The sequence below is a fragment of the Eurosta solidaginis genome, chromosome 1 (assembly GCF_040869045.1).
Source record: "Eurosta solidaginis isolate ZX-2024a chromosome 1, ASM4086904v1, whole genome shotgun sequence".
Classification (NCBI taxonomy): domain Eukaryota; kingdom Metazoa; phylum Arthropoda; class Insecta; order Diptera; family Tephritidae; genus Eurosta; species Eurosta solidaginis.
The window spans coordinates 107,284,473-107,306,487 of record NC_090319.1 but is presented as its reverse complement, the minus strand read 5'-3'; the positions used below and the strand labels follow the sequence as shown (position 1 = coordinate 107,306,487).

Genomic DNA, 22,015 nt, shown 5'->3' with positions numbered 1-22,015 from the left:
TTATAAAACTCTGAATCTTTACCCTTTCAGTGTATTCCACAGGTGCGTCCGCATTTGCAAGATGAGCCAATATTTCAATGTCTGAAGCAAACTCCTGCAAAGTCTCGTTAGATTTTTGGTAGCGGTTTTGCAATTCTATTTGGCAGATTTGTTTCCTGTGTTCGCTTCCGTAACGTCGTTCTACAGCAGCCACCAATGCATCATAACTGTTCCGTTCGTACTCTGGAATAGTCTGTAAGGTTTTGGCAGCTGGTCCTTTCAATGCTACGAAGAGTGCAGCGACTTTATCTTCAGCATTCCAGTTGTTCACAGTTGCGGTCTTCTCAAATTGTAGCTTAAAGACCTGGAAAGGAACAGAACCGTGAAAGGATGGTGTTTTTACCTTTGGATTACTCGCTGAAACTCCATTTTATCGTGTCGTTCACTAAAAGCCTCCAGCTGCGATGAGACTTTTGTTTCCTGTGTCTCCAGCTTCGTTGAGATAAGCTCTTCCTGTGCTTCGAGTTGTAATGTTATGTGTGCCTCTTGCTCTTTTAATTGTTCTGCAATTTGTGACGCCATGTATGTTTTCTGTTCATCCAATTGTGCTTCAATCTTCGATGTGATGCGTTTCTCCTGCGATTCCAGTTGGGATGATATTTGTGACGACATTTGTGAAATGCGTGCCTCCTGTACTTCCAATTGTGATGCCATATATGTTTTCTGTTCTTCCAATTGAGATCACATTTGCGACGCCATTGATGTTACTGTCGATGTTTGTGCAGATATTGCAGCTAAAATCATGTTCAAGTCTGTGCTCGTAACTGTCTGCGATGTTTCGTTTTTCTCTTCAAGTTTTGTTGTTGTCTCGTCCCCATCAGGATAAAAGATATACTTGTCCACATCAATTCCTTGCGACTCCATTACCTCTCGTAGCCGTGCTTGAAGTTCGGTCTTATTGCCGGTTGTATTCAATCCACGGTTCTCCAACTCCCTTTTCAGTTGCTGGATCCTCAATTCACTCAACTTTGCCATGTCCAAGTTGTATTCCCAATCTTCGGAATTTATTCAACAATTCCTCTTCTCACACCAATTGTAACGAATTTACTGCAAATACTCTTATTTGCAACCTTTTGCTAAGTTCGGATCACTAAACTGTTGAATAAATAACTCCAATATTTAATAATGCAAAATGGCCTTTATTCAAGTACTTCACAATAAATAACTCTACTATTGCTCGACAGATAGCGTGCTTAATCGAAACTGATTGTAGCGCCTCTACTATTGCTGCCTTTTATACTCTTTAATTTCCTCGTTGCATCTTCTAGGCGCTTCTGTTCTAGAATCTACTAGTTGGTTATCTGTTTTAATTATAGCTACAGATGTATGTGTATAGCTCTCATATGCGCGTGTGTTTGTGAGCGACACTTCCACAATTATAATTGCATATCTCAGATAAGATATCTGTATGTGTTTGTGCGTTGCTTCTCCGCTGCGTGTACGTACATATGTGTAGACCTAATGATTGATTCTTTTATGTAGATACATAATGATTGATTTATGGATGTGCATACAAATCACTCTTAGCATCGGCTTAGAGATGAAAGTACCCCTTACTGTTGCTAATATTCGTAACAATACTAAACTACAGTAAATTTTAAGGTGGCACAGATTTTTTTGTCTGTTCGTACACTTGGGTGGTCAAGTTGTTCACTGTTTTTCAAGAATTAAAATATTTTAAGAACTGTTAAAGGTTAAAATTTGAGCCTAAACTATAAACCCGCCACTGGTTTAATCAATTTTTCAAACTATTTTGTGGAGTAATTTAAACCTTTCACAATATTAACACGATATTCAATAAAATTTGGTCTATAATTTAAACGAAGCTGATATAATAATACGTCAAATAAAATACGGAAAAAATGCAAGAGTTTTAAAATTTCCTTTTGAAGCTGAATTTTTCATATTAATGGAACAGAGAACCGCGATATCCCCGTAATTACCTGAATCGAATATTTAGTATACAGATTTCATATATGAGCTAATTTAGGTAGAATAGGTAGGAGAAGGAAGTGGGGGAAGGGATGGGAGTGTAAATGAAGCAAAAAAATGTGTCTCAATGACTATACTTTCTAGAAGGGGGTATCCAATATTCTGTATATAGATTCCATATAGGTAGTAATTTAGATGGGAGAGATAGAGAGTGGAAGATGGAGTAAGAGTGGGAATGGGAATGAAAGAGGGAGTGGGAATGAGATTGGGAGTAGGAGAAAGTTAGTGTAGGAGTGGAAGTGAGAATGGGCTTGGTAATGAGAGTGAGAGTTCGAGTGGGAATGAGAAGGCAGTGGAGATAAAGACAGTAAAGGAAAAATAGGAATAAGAAGTAGAAATGGAAAAAAAATAGTAAAGTTATAGTCTATTCGATGATATAAAAAGTGGTAGAGGGAAGGGAAACCCACTTTTCAATTACAGGGCAGGACAACGTCTGCCGGGTACGCCAGTTACTTTATAAAAATTAATAAGAAATAAAAAAACAAATCATCTGTATGTTTGTACAAAGAACCTGTCCAAAATGCTACTAATCTAGGGTGAATCCGGGATGAGGCGCAAAGGAATATGCAAATATTGCCAGTTTTGACCTCTTTGTAGCGCTAAGGCTACTATCTATCGAACAGACCATCCTCATGTCTTTGTGGGATTTGAAGTCCTCTTTGTACCACTAAGTGCACTATCGAACAGACCCTGCTCTTGTATTTGTGGGCTTTGGCGGATAAGTATTCTTCTTTTCGCCTACGAATGCTGTCCTCTTTCTACCCGTACGTTCGAGTTTACTAACGAATATTCTTGTTTTTCATCCAATTTCTCTTTTGGTCGTATTTGTATGGAGAACGACTAATGCAAGCAAAGCATTAGAAGAAGAAATCGACATTTTCTTTGACCAAGGGTGCTTTCACACTTTACAATTGAAATGGAGAGAAAGTGAAAAAACCCTGCAAAAAATTCGACTAGTCTAGGCTGAATCCGGGATGAGCCGAAGTATATGACTATAGCCAGTTCTGTAGTGGAACTCACTAACTTTTTTAACTTTATTTGCGAATCGATAACTATAACGATTTCGTTATTCAGTAACTATTTTGTACCGATATTTGTTTATCCACGATCAGCTGTATTGTTAAATAAACGGCAAGTAAATTGGCTGCGTTAAAAATCACGGAATTAATATTCCTGGCAATTTTAGTTAAAAAAGAAAATCGGAACTTTGATTAAATACTTTCAAACGCGAAAAGCTGATTTACAGTCAAACGGCATTTGAGTACTTGGCGTACGTTTTATCACAGGATGAAGAATTACTAAGTCCATCGCCAGTGGACAGATACCTTCTTAGAGAAGTTGATAACCCATTCCACTTGAATGCAACGGAGTTTCGAAAGCTGTACCGACTAACCCCAGACTTGGCTCATGATATTATTTCTCAACTTGATGGTCAATTAAGGGGTACAAGAATAACTCCGATATCAACAGAGAAAAAAAGAAATTGATATCGCATTTACTTACCTTTTGTTAAAATATGTATAAACTTGCACAATAATGACTTTTAAAAGCAGTTAGTATACGGAATTTATTTTTTTTGGCATTCCTTTTGTGCTTTTCGCATTTTTTAGGTTTCGTTAAGCTGTGCTGCCACCTTTTTACTATTAAAACGAAATTTAAATGTCAACTATTTCGAGTCGTTGAAACTAAGTTATAGAATAGTACAATCGATAAGGCAAGCGACAACATCGGTAATTAAAATCTCGACAAATCGCATCGTTATAAGTTAGTGAATTCCACTACTGATGTCTTTATATGGGTTGGAGTGGTCCCTTTTGTTTGAGCATGTCCTATGGAGAGACCAATTGTACCTGTGTATGCCTGAACGGGTAGTGTCGGACTTGGCCTCTTTATACCCCTAAGGGTACTGTTGGACAAATCCTTTTTGTAATTCTTGACACTTTATCTTTGTACCCCTTTGGGTACTGTTCGACACGCCCTCTTTTTACCCCTACGGGTACTGTCAGACAGATCTTTTCTGTACTATTCGACACTTCCTCTTTGTACCCCTATGGGAATTGTGCGATAGGCCCTCTTTTGTCCATACGGGTAGATTCGGACATATTCTCTTCGTTTCTCTACAGCCAGAGTTACACAAGTCTCTTTTGCTCGCCTACGTACGAAATTTCTTACGGATTTTATAGTTTTGTAAACTCTAATACAATATTCTTAATTTTTTTCGTACTGGTGTTGTTGAATAATAAAAACAAAACACATATTGCGATAATGGAACATATGGTCGTAGTATTTTAGGTTCGGTATAGAGCTCCGCATTTTTCTTAAATAATGCTAATCAATCACATTTAATCTTTTTAATTTATTCATTTCCTTGCTGTTTGTTTTTTATTGTTTTTTTTCAATTGGCTACATAAATTTTAAACTGACTGATGCCAAATATACCCAAAAGGGACTATAGGGGATCCATTATACCCCAATGTGGAGAAAGAGATCAATCGCAGACCACTCTCTTTAGGGATATATCGCACGATATAAGGGAAGAGACAAAATATGTTAGCAAGTATTTTTCTTGTATAGTGAGAATGTTTATAACAGTGCTTTGCAAATTTTGTATGTGAATGACCAAGGCGAAATAAGTTTAAATTGCGAAGTCTCAATTTTCTTCATATTTACAAACTCAACATCTTGCGCGATTGTGGCGATGTTACTTTCATGCATAATGGGTCTAGCAAAGTTGATATAGTCATAACGCCATAGTCATAACCATACATTTACTTATCCATATTGTAACGAATTTGCTTGCAAATCCTCTTATTAGCCTTTTGGCTAAGTTCGTATCACTAAACTGTTGAATAAATAACTCCAATATTGAATAATGGAAAAATGGCCTTTATTAAAATACTTCACAATGACACTTATACTTTGCAATTAGCTGGCTTAATAACCAAACTTATTGCTCGCTAGATATCGTCTTAATCGAAACTCAAATCAAACTGAATTTCAGCGCCTCTACAATTGCCGCCTTTTATACTCTTTGATTTCAACCTTCGCATCTTCTATGCGCTTCCAGAATCTACTAGTCCAGCAGCTCTCAAACTTCTCAGCTGTAACTACAATTGCACAATTTTATAGTTTTTCTCATTGCATACTTATAGGAGTATCTCAGAAATATGCATGTGTTTGTGCATTGACTCTCCGCTGCTCGTATACGTACATGGTACATATGTGTAGACGCAATTATTGTTTCGTTTATGTAGATACATAATGATTGATCTATGGATGTGAATTCACGTCACTGCTTAGCATCGGCCTAGAGACGATAGAATCGCTCAGTGCTGCTAACATTCGTTACAATATCAGTTGGAATCAGTTATTGGTGCCGTAACCTAAAAATCGTGAAAGTTTCATAAAAATTAAGAAAACGCAAAAAATCACAAGCATATACCACAAAAAGTAAGTCTCTTAGTCAAAACGTATCCAAAAGAATAAACAAAATATACAAAATGTTAATAAATTCTCCAACTCAAGTATTTTTAGGTTATGGATATGGCAAAAACCAAAAACCAATTGGTTGGACATGGTATGGTTATGGCTAGGGCGTTATGGTATGGCAACATTGGCAAATTACATTGATTTCCAATAGGGTTGGTTGGATACTCTGTTTTATATGGATATGGATACATCAAGTTTAAACGGCCCTTAAGATTGCGTTGGACACATCTATATGAATAATTTCATTACTGCTCGGCCATCACTCGGTTTGCAGTAACCAACGAATAACAAATGTCATTACATGTGATCTATGAAGGTAAGTCAAAATACTGACTCACAGACTAATTGAATACGTCCTTAGGGCTTTTGAATGCAGTCGTACAAATGTCTAGTATATACACATGTACAGGATCAATTTTCATAAGTTTCACTGAGTTTTTTAATCAGAATGATAGGATATCGAATACTATTCCTCGATACTGTGGCGAATATTAGCAATTCCGACACATCACTATGCAGCAAGTAAATAAATGCTGCACAACTACATCAGCAATCTAAGCAAATGAGACAACCAAGCAAAAACTGGCATACGCGTTTGTAAGCAATAAGGAATATTGGATTCACTCCTGATCGATAAACCTTAGAATAAGGAAAATAAAACACATCATACACCTCAAAATAAAGCCTTATTTTAGGCTTGTTTACGAATCAAATAAATCTTAGCACCAAAGTAAATAAAAATAAAAATAAAAATAAAATGAACCCTAAACTAAAACGGGATACATGATATATAAAACCTTTCTTTAGTCGATACATTTTTGTGATAACTTTAAGGAAACTGGAATTTCTTTTTATTTTAAAAATAAGTACGCCGATAAAACTGATTTCAATAAGTAAGTCTACTTTTTATAATTTAAGACGTGAATTTTATATTTCTCGCTGTTTGAGGAGATCTATTTCCAATTTTTGGTATACTGTTTATTATCTATTCTACACACTGGTGAGAGCTTCGTGTTTTATGCAGCTTCCAAACGACATCTGCAAGTGGTATTTTGTAAATGAATTTCCGGGATGGCCGTTAAAAAATTAAAAAGAAAAGGAATTTTTAATGTTACTTGTCTCGTATCTTGAACTTAGGAACGTACATGAAATTGCGATGAGAGACTACCAATCTATACTTAAATAATGTTTTGAAATAGGTGATTATAAATATGAAAAAAGGAATTCGAAGTCAGATGTTGTCTTATTTCAAGTTCTATGCAAGCCTGATTTAATGTGCGCAATTAGATTTATTGTTAAGTTGAAATAAGCATACTGTTCCCTCTTCTACCTGGTTCATAAACCTTGTTATCAGGTTATTGTACTCAATTTATTATCTAATTATAACGCCTCATGTGCACCTCATTTTTATTAGGTTTTAAGCCTTACATATAAAAAAGGCTCCAAATACAGCAAGTAGTATCCCAAAATAAGACCTTATGTAAAAATTATTTTTTTTGGCTCATAAGCTTTAATTTAATTTTAATTTAATTTAATTTATTTGGATTAAAGTCGACACAGACACAATGCGGTCGACTACTAAGATATATAAAACATAAAATTAATGTTACAATTAAAAATAATTAAATTCAACCATACATATGAAAGAAAGTACAAAATATCAGGCCAGACGTGACAGTATTGAATTATGTAACTCGGAAAACGAACATTCAAAACTGATGCAGTTATACAAGTTGTAGTGCGAACACCAGCTTCGCAGTGGATTATTTTTGGCAAAATTTTGCCGGCAAAGTGGTAAATAAAAAGGCACAAGTGCCTGAACGTTCTACCAGGAACAGCAAAATTTAGTCGACTAACAAGATCAGATGAGTCGATCTCGCCCATAATGAGCTTGTGAATGAACATTACCCCTAGTAAAGTTCTTCGATTTTCTAAAGTTGGCAGATTTATAAGGAGAAGCCTATTTCTATATGGTGGCAAATGTACACTACAATCCCAGTTAAGACCACGTAGTGCAAATATAATGAAATGCTTCTGTACTGACTCAATACGCTTTATAAAGTTTTGATACCCTGGGCACCAGACACACGAACAATACTCTAAGATTGGTCGTACCAACGATGTGTAGAGGGTCTTAGTCAGATACGGATCATTAAACTCCTTAGCCCATCGCTTCACAAAACCGAGTATACCCGTTGCTTTGCTTACCATTGATGAAATATGCGTATTAAAAGTCAGTTTAGGATCAAGGAGAACGCCTAGATCACTTACGACAGATATACGCTCCAAAGGCGTGCTTTTTAACGTATACGATGTCAAACTTGGCTTCACTCGGTGAAATGTCATTAGTTTGCACTTCGAGCAATTCAAAACTAGTAAATTTGCAGTACACCAGCATTGAAATGAGTCCAAGTCTGCCTGAAGAAACTCCACACGGGAAGACTCCGAAGGCAAGTATGAGTAACAAAGTTTAACATCATCCGCATACATAAGAGTTCGGGAATGTATGATAGTTTGTGGTAAGTCATTTATAAACGAGGTAAAAAGTAACGGACCCAAATTACTACCCTGAGGCATACCAGACGTTACATCAAACAACCTAAAAAGACTGTTTTTAAACAAAACTTGTTGAGTCCGATTCGCGAGATAGCTTTCGAGCCATGCAAGTAAATGCTTCGGAAATCCAAGTAAATCAAGTTTGCAAACTAAAAGCTCATGATTGACAGAGTCAAACGCTTTACTGAAGTCGGTATAGATCACATCCGTTTGCCTATTGTTTAAAAATCCATCCATTACAAAAGAAGTAAACTCTAGCAAGTTGGTAGTAGTTGATCTACGCGACACAAAACCATGCTGACCGGGCGATAATATGGAGCTACACATGTGTTGAAGTTGACATGTAATTATTCGCTCAAATGTTTTGGGAATAGCTGAAAGCTTAGCTATACCTCTATAGTTCTCGATACTAGACCTACTACCTTTTTTGTGCAAAGGTATAATAAATGATTTCTTCCAAATCAATGGAAACGTGGCAGATTCCACAGATAATTGGAATAATTTACGTATCGGCTCAGATAAGTTAACTGCACAGTATTTGAGTACACAACTAGGAACACCATCTGGACCCGGAGAAAAAATCGGTTTCAAACCGAGAAGGCTCTGAAGAACAGTATTCTTAACAATTACTGGATTACGAATGCAATTAAAACTTTCCAAGTTGTAGGAGTGTTGACCGGGTTGAAAACGTTTAGATGAGTAGGTCGACTTGAAGAATTCTGCAAATAATTCCGCAATATCATTATCAGAACTATCATTCTTGCAACCAAAAGAAAAGGTAGCTGGAAAACCAGATGTTTTCCTCTTGGAATTAACAAAACTGTAAAATCTTTTCGGATTGTTGAAAAATTGAAATTTACAACTGCTTAAGTACAACTTATAACATTGTTGGTTTAGACAATGAAAGTTGCAACGAGCAACCGAATATTTAGAAAAATCGGCATAAGATCCTGATCTCTTGAAACGTTTATAAAGCCTAGATTTAACATTATTGAGTCTTATAAGTTGTCTTGTGAACCAAGGTGGTTTACTTGTTCCAGCACTAACACATCGAAGGGGAACACATCTTTCAAAGAAGCCATCAAGAATACCGTAAAATAATGAAGTCGCTGAGTCGACGTCATTACTCGAATAAAGATCTGACCAGTCATGAGTAGCAATCAATTCGTTGAGCTTTATGAAGTCCGCCTTATAAAAACATCTTGAGCGGGACCGAGATTTTAATTTTGTATGGCACAGCTCCTTAGGAGGCTGAACAATATCAATTGCTATTTCAAGCGTAGGATGTAAGGGATCTTCTGGAAAAGATAAAGGAGAAATACGACTGAGAGCAATGCCCACTGATTCATCCACAAATACCAGGTCAAGAATCTTGTTTTTACAATTTAAAACATTGTTGATCTGTACGAGAGATGTATCTAAATTATTCTTAACGAAATCATGCTGACGGGTGGGAGTCAAAGTGTTTGAGTCGCTCAAACTAATCCAATTTACCGATGGTAAGTTGAAATCACCAAGAACGACTAAGCGATCTTTGTCTCGCAACTGAGAGTACAAGTTTCGAATAGCTAAATTATGGCAATTGTAAACGTACATATCCGACCGGGCGGAATATATGAGCAAAAAATATATAACCTAAAACATCGCAGTGAAATCTTTACTGCTATAAACTCAATATCAAATGTGTTGTCCGACAACAGCAACTCAGATGAAAGGCTTGAGTCCACAGCAATAAGAACACCGCCTGCTCTAGATATACGATACTGCCGGTAAACGACGTAGTCACTTGAAAAAAGCTCAGCGTTAAAATTGTCAGGTTTTAACCAGGTCTCTGTGAAATAGGGTTGTTATATTCTCCCTAATGTGTTATAATAGTTCCTTAGGGAATCTTTATTTTAAATGGCTTATCTATATGGCTATCTTTCAGATAACCTTATACCTGATGACATAGTGACAGCAAAATAAGGAGTATCATAAGGACATAGCAGTTAAGAGCTTAGACGACATTACATACACATATACACATCACCAAAGAAAGCAGATGGCAAGCATCGCACATATGCATAAGAGGCAACGGCGAATATGAGATGCAGAGAAATGAGAGAAGTAAATATATACTAATCGCTGTTCCCGAGAAGTATAGATCCTGGGAGAAATATTATAACAAGACAATCAAGGGTATACAAACAGCGAGGGATCAGTTCGATTTTAACACGTGGTAAGTGAAGTATACGAGTAATTTGAATTATAAAGCTCCACCACCATAGTATTGCTGTAATTTAGGATTATTTTGCAAAAAAAAACATTTGAGTTTATTTATTCAACAGCTCAAGGCGTTGTATTCCTCTATGATATCGCTATTAAAGCTTCAAATCGAAGAAGTTGAGCTAGTGACTAGTAACGCATACCGCATCTTATAACAACACGATATGGAAAGCATACATGTTAAATTCCAATTAGAATTAGCAATTGATGCAATTGGTTTATATTCTCTAATTCATTAAACAATTAGAAATAGTTCAACTAATTCCCATTAGATAATAGAAATTTTTATTCTAATGGTAAATCTAATTGCAATTAGTTGCCATTAGCAAAAAGAATTGGGTTACCTTTACAATTAGAAATCTAATTGACTTCTGCTAATGCAATTAGATATTCAATTAGCTCGAATTATTTTCATATTTTCAATTATATTCATATTATGAATATTTTAGTTTTTTTTGTTTTGTCTGAAAAAATCCTCTAAATCGGACTAAAAATCGATTTCGACAAAAATGATGAAAATCCTCTTACCTGAACAGTCGGTTGTATGGGATATATATTATAATTATGTCCGATCTTGACGATTTTTTCAGACAACCATCTATGCCCAATACGTAAGCTTGTGGTAAAATTTGATGTTGCTAGCTGTTAAAATGAGGCAGAAATGGCGAAAACCCTCTTATTGAACCATCGGTTGTATGGGAGGTATATGTTATAGTGGTCCGATCCGGTCGATTCCGACAAATGTCAAATCCCCCATCAAAATATACCTGCTTACCAAATTTCATCAAGATATCTCAAAAATTGAGGGACTAGTTTGCGTTCAAACAAACGGACAGACGGCCGGACAAACGGACGGACGGACGTACAGACGGACATGACTAAATCAACTAAGCTCGTCCCCTGCTCATTTTAGTATACTTATTGGTGGGTCTAACGGAAATATATACATAAAAAATGATTTGAAGCCTTGAAAATGAAAAAAATCGATTTAGCCCAAAACAAGTCCCAGAAAACAAAAAAAAAATTTGTTTTTAAAAAACTGTTAATGCCAACGTTTTTATCGCATAACTTTAAGTGGGATAGGAACTATGAGACAAATTCGTTTTCATCGGCAACACTTTTGTACGTTTCTGAAGAAACCCTTAAAAAAATGGCGAAAAAATAAATTTTTTCACCAAAACACTCCTCAAAACCCAAAAAATATTCTTTTTTTCAAAAAACTGTTATCGCCAAGGTTTTTAGCGGACAATTTTGAGTCGGACAGGGTATACATGAAAATTTTAAAATCAAACGAAAACTTGTTAAGTAGGTCATGAAAAAAACCTTAAAAATCAAAGAACAAAAGTCAAAAAACTCAAATTTTGCAGGCTCGAAAATAATTTTTTTGGGTATGCTTAGTGGAAATTTTTTTTCCTGAGCCCAAAACCTATCGAAAAATCGATGGCGCGATATAGGTTAATAAATCGGCCCAGCTTAATATACATATTGTAACGAATTCCCCGCTTATTTCACACCTTCTACTAACATTCGTGTCGCTAAATTGCTGAATAAATAACTCCAATATTCAATTATGCAAAATGGTCTTTATTAGACTACTTTCACTATAACTCTTCTGCTTCTCAACAGATAGCGTGCTTAAATCAAACTAATTTCCATGCCTCAGCTGCGCTCTTTTATACTCTTCGATTTCCTCGTTCGCATACTTCTTGGCGTTTCTAGAATTTAACTTAGTTACCAGCTATAACTACAGATGCACGTTATAGCATCTCATATGCGTGTGTATATGTGAGTGATACTTGCACCGATGATTGCCTACTTTTGGGTGTATCTCAGATATATGCATGTGTTTGTGCGTGTCTCTCCGCTGCTTGTATGGACATAATGATTAATTTGTTTACGTACATACAAGTGTGGCAGCTTGCTTTAGCCTTTGATTGGCAGCGGTTTGTCAAGCCTCGCGATCTGAGACTGCTCAGCTACAAAAGAGGTTTCATCAGCCAAGCGTAATACTTAAAGAGAACAGAAGCAAACGTATTATACATTAGTTATTAAGAGAGGTGAGAACAATCTTCTTTATAGAGAAAAGGGAGTCCGAGCTATCAAATGTGTTTGAGTGAGAGTTATAATTTTGGCATAAACGCCGAAAAGGTTCATTTTGTTCGAAATTCGTTCTACATTGTTTCAGCAGAAGAGGTTTGAAGTGTCTCGATTTCCGAGAGGAACGTCAAAGTTCGCTTCATTCAGAAGAAATGGGCTCGAAATTGATCCATTTAAGAGTTTTGTCATAAATATTTCACCAAGCATTTCCCTTCGACTAGCAAGAGTTGGAAGATTGATAAGCTTTAATCGATTATTATAAGGTGGAAGATTAATTAAAGAGTCCCATTGAAAATGTTTTAAGGCAAATAGTAAAAATGGTTTTTGTATTGATTCGAGACTGTGTGCATGGACTTAATAACGCGGATTCCAAATTATTGAGCCGTATTCTAATATTGGCCTAACTAATGTTGTAAAAAGTGCTTTAGTTATGTAAAGGTCGTTAAATTCTTTTGACCACCGTTTAACAAATGCAAAAACACCTTCGCCTTTATTCACTGTAGCATTAATATGAAGATTGAAACTAAGTTTGCAATCCATCATGACTCCGGAGTCAATAAAATTATTTACAGTTTCTAGACTATAGTTGATAATTGTATATGAAGCTGGTGGCGAAATTCTCCGAGAAAAACACATGAATTTACATTTTTTGAGATTGAGCGGCATATAATTTACATTGCACTAGGTAACCAAGTGATTTAAATCTATTTGAAGAAAGGAATGTTCCTCAACCGAGGCACATGATTTGAAAAGTTTTACATCGTCTGCGTACATCAAGATTTTTAAGTATTTAATTGTATTAGGTATATCGTTTATGAACAACAAGAACAGAATCGGACCAAGATGGCTGCTCTGAGGAACACCAGAAGAAACATTAATGACCCCAGAAAGTCTATTTTTAAAGATTACTTTTTGCGCACGATTACCAAGATACGAAGAAATCCAACATATAAGACGGGGTTGAAAACCGAGTTGACCCAGCTTATGTATAATTAATGGGTGTGATACTTTGTCGAAAGCTTTACTGAAGTCGGTGTAAATTACATCAGTGTGAATTCCTTTTCTAAATCCATTAGAAACGTGGATGGTAAATTCTAGTAAATTGGTGATAGGTGATTTGCCCTTACAGAACCCATGTTGCGAGCTTGCAATTATGGGGGAAATAGAGAATGTTAGGTGATGGGTAACAATAGCCTCTAATAACTTCGGAATAGCGGATAACTTTGCTATGCCCCGGTAGTTTTCTATTGAAGACCTGCTTCAATTTTTATGAAGCGAGATAAGAAAAGATTCCTTCCACATTGTTGGGAACACTCCATAAATTAAAGATAAATTAAATAAATCTGTTAGCGGCTGATAGATGTTTGCAGTACATTTTTTAAGAAAGCATTAAATATTAGCCACACTATTCGAGGAGATAGATCACGATTTAATTTTTTGAAATTGGCCTTCGCAAAGTCAAAGCGATAACTGGAGTTGTATCGTTTATTGCCGCTGTTACAAGCATTACTTACAACTTCGTAAACTATTTTGAGAGCAGGGTGGTAAGCATCTTCAGGTTCAATAATGGGTTCGCATCGACTAATGGAATATTTCGAGTCATCATCCACAAAGGCTAAATCTAATACTGTTGTTGTTGTTGTAGTAATGCTTGCCCCACCTAATAGCCGCGACCGATCACAAATTGTCATCAATATCCTCCAACGGGAGTCCAAGGAAACTTGCCGTTTCAACAGGGGTGGACCATAAGGAAAGGGGTTCCATGGTTCCACATTACAATTAAAGAGATGGTTCGTGTCATGGTTGGGACACATTGCAAGCGGGGCATACATTTTGTATGTCGGGGTTGATTCTTGATAGGTAAGAGTTTAACCTGTTACAGTATGCAGAACGTAGTTGAGCAAGAGTGACACGCGTTTCCCTGGGGAGTATGCGTTCCTCTTCCGCGAGTTTTGGATACTTTTCTTTAAATACTGGATTCACCAGGCAATTCCCGGCATAAAGGTCCGACGCCTGTTTATGGAGTTCACCAAGGACCTGCTTGTGTTTTTTCACTTCATACGGCTGGGTTCTCAGGTGCCGTATTTCCTCAAAATGCTTACGGAGATGACTCCTCAAGCCCCTAGGCGGTGCTGGTTCATCAATCAGATGTCTGTTGGGATGCCAGGTTTCTGGGTATTCGACGGGAACTGTTTGGTCAGCATCTCATTTCTCTCCCTGATGGGGAGTATTCTCGCCTCATTATGCAGATGGTGTTCTGGGGACATAAGAAGACAGCCCGTGGCGATTCTGAGAGCAGTATTTTGGCAGGCCTGTAGTTTTTCCAGTGGGTAATTTTTAGGCTTGGCGACCATATGGGTGACGCGTAGCACGTAATCGGCTGGCTAATTGCTTTGTATGTAGTCCTGAGCGTTTCTTTATCTTTTCCCCAGGTACTGCCAGCGAGGGATTTGAGGATTTTGTTACGGCTCTGAATTCTCGGAACAATTGCGGCTGCGTGCTCACCAAACTGTAGATCCTGATCAAACGTCACACCCAAGATTTTGGGGTGTAGGACAGTCGGTAGCGTAGTGCCATCGACGTGGATGTTCAAAATGGTCGACATTTGGGACGTCCATGTTGTAAATAAGGTCGCGGAAGATTTAGTCGGTGATAATGCCAGGTTTCGCGAGGCGAAAAAACTGGAGAGATCAGGGAGGTGGCCTTTATTTTATTGCATAGCGCATCGATCTTTGGGCCTGGGCCTGTGGCCATTATTGCGCAGTCATCGGCGTAGGAAACGATTGTGACTCCTTCCGGTGGTGAAGGTAGCTTAGATATGTAGAAATTAAACAAAAGTGGGGATAGGACACCACCCTGTGGCACCCCTTGTTTAATTCTCCTTGGTTTTGATGTTTCCTTTCTAAATTGCACCGATGCCTGCCGACCACCCAGGTAAATTGCGGTCCATCTTTTAAGACATGGGGGAAGGGTAGACCCTTCCAAGTCTTACAGTAACGAGCCATGGTTGACCGTATCAAAAGCTTTTGATAGGTCTAGCGCTACGAGTACTGTTCTATGGTGGGGGGTATTGATTTAAACCGCAATTTATCTGGGTGCCAATGGCATTCAGCGCGGTGGTAGTGCTATGGAGTTTTCTGAAGCCATGCTGATGAGAGGCTAGCTGCAAATTTGCTTGGAAGTAAGGGAGCAAAATGGCTTCAAGCGTCTTTGCCACTAGCGATAGGAGAGATATCGGACGATACGACTCACCTATGTTAGCTGGTTTCCCAGGCTTTAGTAGCGGGACCACCTTGGCCATTTTCCATTTCTCGGGTATGACAAAGGTGGAAAGAGACAGGTTGAAGACATGCGCTAAATATTTGAAACCCTCTTTCCCTAAGCTTTTAAGCATCGGCATGGCTATGCCGTCTGGGGCCACTGCTTTGGATGGTTTAGCACGACCAATGGCGTCCTCAACCTCTTTAGCGGTGATGGGGATTGGTGACGCGCTGAATTTGTGTTTATGTGCGTGTCTATTGCCTCTCCGTCTATCTTTGTCGACCGTAGGATGCATTATATATTGTCGGCAGAAAGCGCTCGCGCATTTTTTCGCATCCGACAGCACCTTGTCGCCAAAGGCGATGGAAACTTTGTCTTTGTGCTTAGCCGGATTCGATAGGGACTTTACGGTGGACCAAAGTTTACCCACACCGGTAGAGAGGTTACAACCTCTTAGGTGCTCCTCCCATTTCGCCCGCTTGTGTTCATCCACAAGCAATCTGATGCGTTGGTTTATATCCCTTATTTGGGGGTCGCCTGGATCAAGCTGTCTTATAAGGTCACGTTCTCTCGCTAAGTTTGCGGCCTCCACCGGGTAGTTGGTCGGATTTCGGGAATTCTCCCGGCGGGAATGAAACGTGCCGAGGCGGATGCAATGACTTTACGGAAGGCACGCTCCCCTTGACGGGCATCAGTCGGGACAGGGAGGGCAGCAAAGCGGTTGTCTGTAAAGGAATTATATTCTTCCCACTTTCCTTTTTTAAAGTTTATGAAAGTGCGTTTTTCAGTGACGATGAAGTCGGCGGTACGCTCGAGCGAAATAAGTATGGGCAGGTGGTCGGATGTCAATGTTACCATCGGCTGCCAGTTGACGCAGTTTACGAGTTCTGCGCTCACGATTGAGATATCTGGCGAGCTGTGACAGCTTCCTACCATACGTGTGGGGGCGTCTCCGTTTATTGTGCAGAACGTCTTCTAATCATTTTGCAGATTTCATACTAAAAATAAGCAACGGCTGCAAGGCTATAACTAGCAATGGTTCTATAGCAATGCCAGAGATCGTAGGAACCTGCGTCAGAACAATTGAAGAACTTATTGATTAAGTATATCCAGATATTGCTAATTTGCAACACAAGCACTCCAAGTGGTTATATGAGCGAGCTATTGTCACTTCAACGAACTTAGCAGCAGCCGAAATTAATAAAGCTGTTTGTGAAAGATTGACAACAGAGTACAAAATGTATAATTCTTTTGATGAAGTAGCAGATAAAGAAGACGTTATTCACTATCCAACGGAGTTTCTTAATTCTCTCAACCCATCCGGGCTACCACCATATGAACTACGCCTTAAAATTGGTTTGCCAATAATTCCTGTGAGAATTTGTTTTGCGATTACAATTAATAAGTCGCAAGGGCAAACATTTAGTTATGTTGGCATAGGCCTTCGTAGTGAAGTGGTTTCGCACAGAACCAAAGTTTTCTCATTCCTGGAAATGATAATAAAACAAAGGATGTTGTATTCCCGGAAGTTTTTAATTAATGAGAAAAATATACATTATTTTATGTATTAATTTTTTACGTTCTACAATCCAATTTCGACTGCTGAGTGCAATAGCACCCTATTCAAAATTCTTTTGAAAAACGGACTGCCTCAAAGTTCTTTTCAAAAACATCCTACCTGAAAATTTTATTGAAGAACGCCCTATTTCAAAATTTGTTTCATCTCGGTATAAATTCAATACGTTTTGAGCTATGATAAATTCTGAGATGGGGCGTTTCCGAAAAAAAAATCTGATGTAGGGTGTTTTTGAAGAGTTTTTAGGTGGGGCTTTTTGAAAAGCGTTTTTAAATAGAGTTATATAAGACTCAGCAGTCGATTTACTTAAGTACCTAATGTTATTTGAATTGTTATCGTTTTGCGTTTTGTTTTCTTTCAAAGTTGTTCATTAATAAATCGAATTTAAAAGTGTTTGCATTTCCTACAACAGGGGGTAGTACCTTCGTAGCAGAAAAAATACATGACATATGTATGTGTATATCTTCTTTTAAATTATACCCAAATAGCTAGTATGTATATATCAGGGTGGGTCGATTTGTATGGACGAAAGTTAACCGATGTCGTTCCATCGATTTTTCGATAGGATTTGGGCTCAGGAAAAAATTTCCACTACGCATACCCAAAATAATTTTCGAGCCTGCGAAATTTCATTTTTTTGACTTTTTTCGATTTTGATTTGTCAGATTTTTTTCTGACCAATATAAAACAATATACAACATTTTTTCCACAAAAACTGTTATCGACAACGTTTTTAGTGAACATTTTTGGGTCGGACAGGGTGTACATGCAAATTTTACAATCAAATGAAAATTTGTTTAGTAGGTAATGAAAAAACTTAAAAATCAAAGTCGAAAAAAGTCAAAAAAATTAAATTTCGCAGGCTCGAAAATTATTTTTTTTTGGTATGCGTTTATTTCCTGAGCCCAAATCCTATCGAAAAATCGATGACGCGATATCGGTTAGCAAATCGACCCAGTCTATTACAACAATTACTAGGAAATTCCACGCAAAATACAAATTATTTTATATTTTTGTAAAAAAAAAAAATTGAAAAACTCCGTAATGATTGTTCGTTATCTTTGAATCTGCAGGGCCTAGCAAAAAGGATTGTATGCACAGTTTATAGCAAATTTTATTACCCTTTAAAAGCTTTAAACGATTTTGGAATTGCTCGATCAAGATATATGGTTAAGTGCCTATTTGTTTTTTTTTTTTTTTTTTTTTTGAAAAAACGGTTATTCGTCAATATCTCAAAAAAGTTACAATAGAATTAAAAATAATCTTTATTTTCGGAATCAGGGGTGATTTTACATAGGAATTTCTTCTATTTGATCCGCCAACATCTCACCCCTACTGTCCGCCCGCAAGTTTGAATGCCATAGATCATGATGGGCATTGAAATCGCCTAAGATAATGCGGTTGTTGCCAGTGAGTAAGGCCCTGATATTAGGGCGGTATCCACTGGGGCAACAGGTGGCAGGAGGGATGTAGATGTTGATGATTTCTAGGTTTGCATCGCCTGACCGGACAGATAGGCCTTGACGCTCTAAGACATTGTCCCTGCGGTCGATGCCAGGATCAAATATATAATATTGCACAGAGTGGTATATGATAAACGCGAGGCCGCCTCCATTTCCGCTCTCGCGGTTTTTCCTGTGGACATTATACCCAGAGCAGGTCTGCAATGCAGATCTTGCTGTGAGTTTAGTCTCTTGAATCGCAGCAATGCGGATGTTGTGCCGCTTCATGAAATCGACTATCTCCGTAATCTTCACAGTTAGTCCATTACAGTTTAACTGCAGAATTCTGAAGTGCATAAGGGGAGACGCCGCCACTCTGGGGGTAAGTGACGGGTGACTACGCTTGGGTTGTGGAAGGCCAGGACGCAACTGCTGTTGTGGCCCTGGGACTGGGCGTCCTTGGGCAAGCATTGGGGTACCCGGATGGTTTGGGTTTGCGACCTGGCAACATGGCGCGATGAAATCCGTCGGGGGGTTGCCGTCGCAGAGACCATAACATCTAGGAAAGTGGCACCAACCAAGGCAGGAGCTGCATTGGACGGATGTCGCAAACCTATATATTCTGTGCTGGCAGAAGGTGCAAACGGAGGTAGGGACTAAGAGTCTGTTTCCCTGACCTGCACGATTGCTGCTGGAAAAGAGGGGGGGGGGGGGGGGGGGGGGGAGAAGACGGGGGCAGGGGCTGATGCTCAGCATTGCTACCAACTCTACTACGAAGGTAGTAGTTATGAATGGTATCAGCTGTTTGAGTTGTTGGCGCCGTGGGGCGCGAGCAGCAGCGGGTACTTGTTGTAGCTTGCTGAGCAGCGGGGCTGCTGGAAGGTAGTGGGGGGGGGGGCGCTTAGGCGTAGACTACGGGACGCCCTTGGGCGTGAACAGCAAAGATCCACAAAAGATTTATAAAAGTTACGTGGACGTCGGGTTTTGGGATCAAGCCCAGAACAACCTGTCCGATGCAACCATCCCTTGCGCGAGACACACTGAACAGAGTATGACCGTTCTAAAAAGATTCTTTTCCGGCAGATGCAGCAAAACCATTTCTCAGAACCGGGGTCAGGAGACGGACCCGGATTGGATTCGATGCCTTCCCGGAGTAAGAGAGTATGGAGCAGTCCTGCTGCAAGGAGCTGCTGGGAGGATGACAATTTGTGGGAGGGACGAAACAAATTAAATGGGGTCACACTGAAATGACAGTCCTTGGTCGGAAAAAATCCCGAGTCGCTCCGGTACAGACTGCCTTGGGAAACGCGAAATACTCTTCCGAATTTATTCGATTGGGTGTTGATTTGTTGGAGGCACAGCTCAGACATTCCGCCTAGAAATTCATTGTTGGAAGACTTTGACGAAACTGGTACGATATTAAAGTCAGAGATGCACCATGATATGTGCCGATTATTTTGAAAGTTGCATAAGTCATTTCCAACTCATGGTCTTAAATGCATTGTTATTTTTGAACGAATGCATATATAGATGGTTCTACAATTATAAAATAATAATAAGAATTGCATCTTTTGGATATTGGACTCTAAAAAACTGGAGGCGAGGAGAGATATAAACAAATTACCACTAAACCTAAACGACATGAAATGACTTATGCCTCTTTCAAAATAAACGGCTCATATGTGCGGCATATTGAAGTCACCCAAGAAAATAATTGAATCGGAAGGCGTTAGCATCGAATTAGCAGTTTTTAGCAAGGAAATGTGATGTATATAAACGGGCAGTTCAGAAGATGGCGGGATATAACAGATGGCCAAATAAATGTGGCTATTTGCTAGTTGCGTGCGTATGCACAAGAACTCAGTTGTATCGGTGGCGGGTACGCTAATCTCTTCAGATGGTATTGAAGAGTGTACATCAAGCAGAACTCCACCTCCAACTCTGTTCAGGCGGTCATTTCGATATATTTGGTAGTCATTACAGAGGATCTCTGAGTTAAAAACATGGGGTTTAAGCCAGGTTTCGGTTAAAGCAATTATATCCTAACTTGAGTTAAATGATTTTAAAAACAGTTCTGTTAACTTGGTGTTTAAGTCTCTAATTATTAGATTAGATTATTAGAGTGTAATATTTTGATACATTTTATTTACTTAGTTTCAGATTAGTAATGTGAGTATCACTTAGCGTCACTAATATTCGTCACAATATGTATACGAGAACGTACGAGGGTACATACAATATGCTCAATGTAACCGAAAACACAGTTTGTAGGGACTGATTGGTTAAATATTTGGCCTTGAAAGCTGCATTTATGCCAAAAATAATAATAATTGGGGTCAGTGTACATACTTACATGGTACAGAGCAACTTGAAAATGTGAAAAAGAAACTGGTTAAGTGTTTACTCCTTGATTTAACACACATATGTACGTACATGCATACTTATGTATATTGTACATGCTTATATTAAGTATATGAAAGTGAAACTTAGCAGGTTTTCGGCCGCATTCATGAGTTAACCCCATTAACTGGATTTTTCAGTTTTCAAAACAATACTGCGGATTTAAGGATGTCATTACATACAAATACAGAGAAACCTCTCCTAACGGACACCTCTATTAGACGAACACTGCACTTGGGCGGACCGTTTTTCATGCACCTAGTTTTAGGTACAGCTTTAAGAAAAAATTGCCCTTCGTTAGGCGGACACTACCTTGGTCGGATGCGAACGGGTATTTGCTATAAAATGGGACAAGAACCCTCTACTGAGCTGGCACGCACCTATTATCGGCGGGCATTGAACCCTCTCTGGGACGGACGGGAACTCCTCGTAAGCAGACAAAGTGTGAGCAAACACCTACATACATATGTATGTATATTAATTTTTACGTTTGAAACACATCGTGCTGTTTGCGTACGCAGGAAGGGCCAGGTGGAAAACGATTTAAACTCCCTTGGTGTGACCAATTGGCACCGGTTGGCAGAGAGAAGGAGCGACTGGCGCGCATTGTTGGACGGCCATAACCATTTAAACTGTTAAAAGCATAGTACAGGTCTACAAGTAGGATATGTACCAGCACGCACATACACAGTCACGCTCACCTGATAAAATGCTTTTTCTTGTTCGGTTTTTGTGGATGCTATTTGGCACTGTTGTACTTCTTAGGTCCAAGAAAAGTGTAGTAGCTGCTAACGAAAGCTGCGTAAAATTTGTATTGTAAAATTACAAAGAAATATCCTTATTTACTTTCAAACGAGCACTTAATTACATCTCTCCTTAAAATTCATGTGTTTTGGAC

At 38.5% G+C, this 22,015-nt stretch overlaps 3 protein-coding genes across 3 annotated transcripts in view; 2 read left to right on the top strand and 1 right to left on the bottom strand.

Annotated features, from left to right (window-relative positions):
* Positions 1 to 22,015, top strand: part of LOC137236681 (adenosylhomocysteinase-like) — a 505,973-nt gene that overhangs the window by 257,196 nt on the left and 226,762 nt on the right. The gene's annotated exons all lie outside the window — the stretch shown is intronic.
* The window catches only part of LOC137236677 (putative fatty acyl-CoA reductase CG5065), a 176,938-nt gene that overhangs the window by 153,387 nt on the left and 1,536 nt on the right, over positions 1 to 22,015 (bottom strand). The gene's annotated exons all lie outside the window — the stretch shown is intronic.
* LOC137236680 (uncharacterized) overlaps positions 10,169 to 22,015 on the top strand; it is an 85,500-nt gene continuing 73,653 nt past the window's right edge. The window contains exon 1 of the mRNA XM_067759577.1: positions 10,169 to 10,294. The gene's annotated coding sequence lies outside the window, so the exon portion shown is untranslated. The remainder of the gene's footprint in view (positions 10,295 to 22,015) is intronic.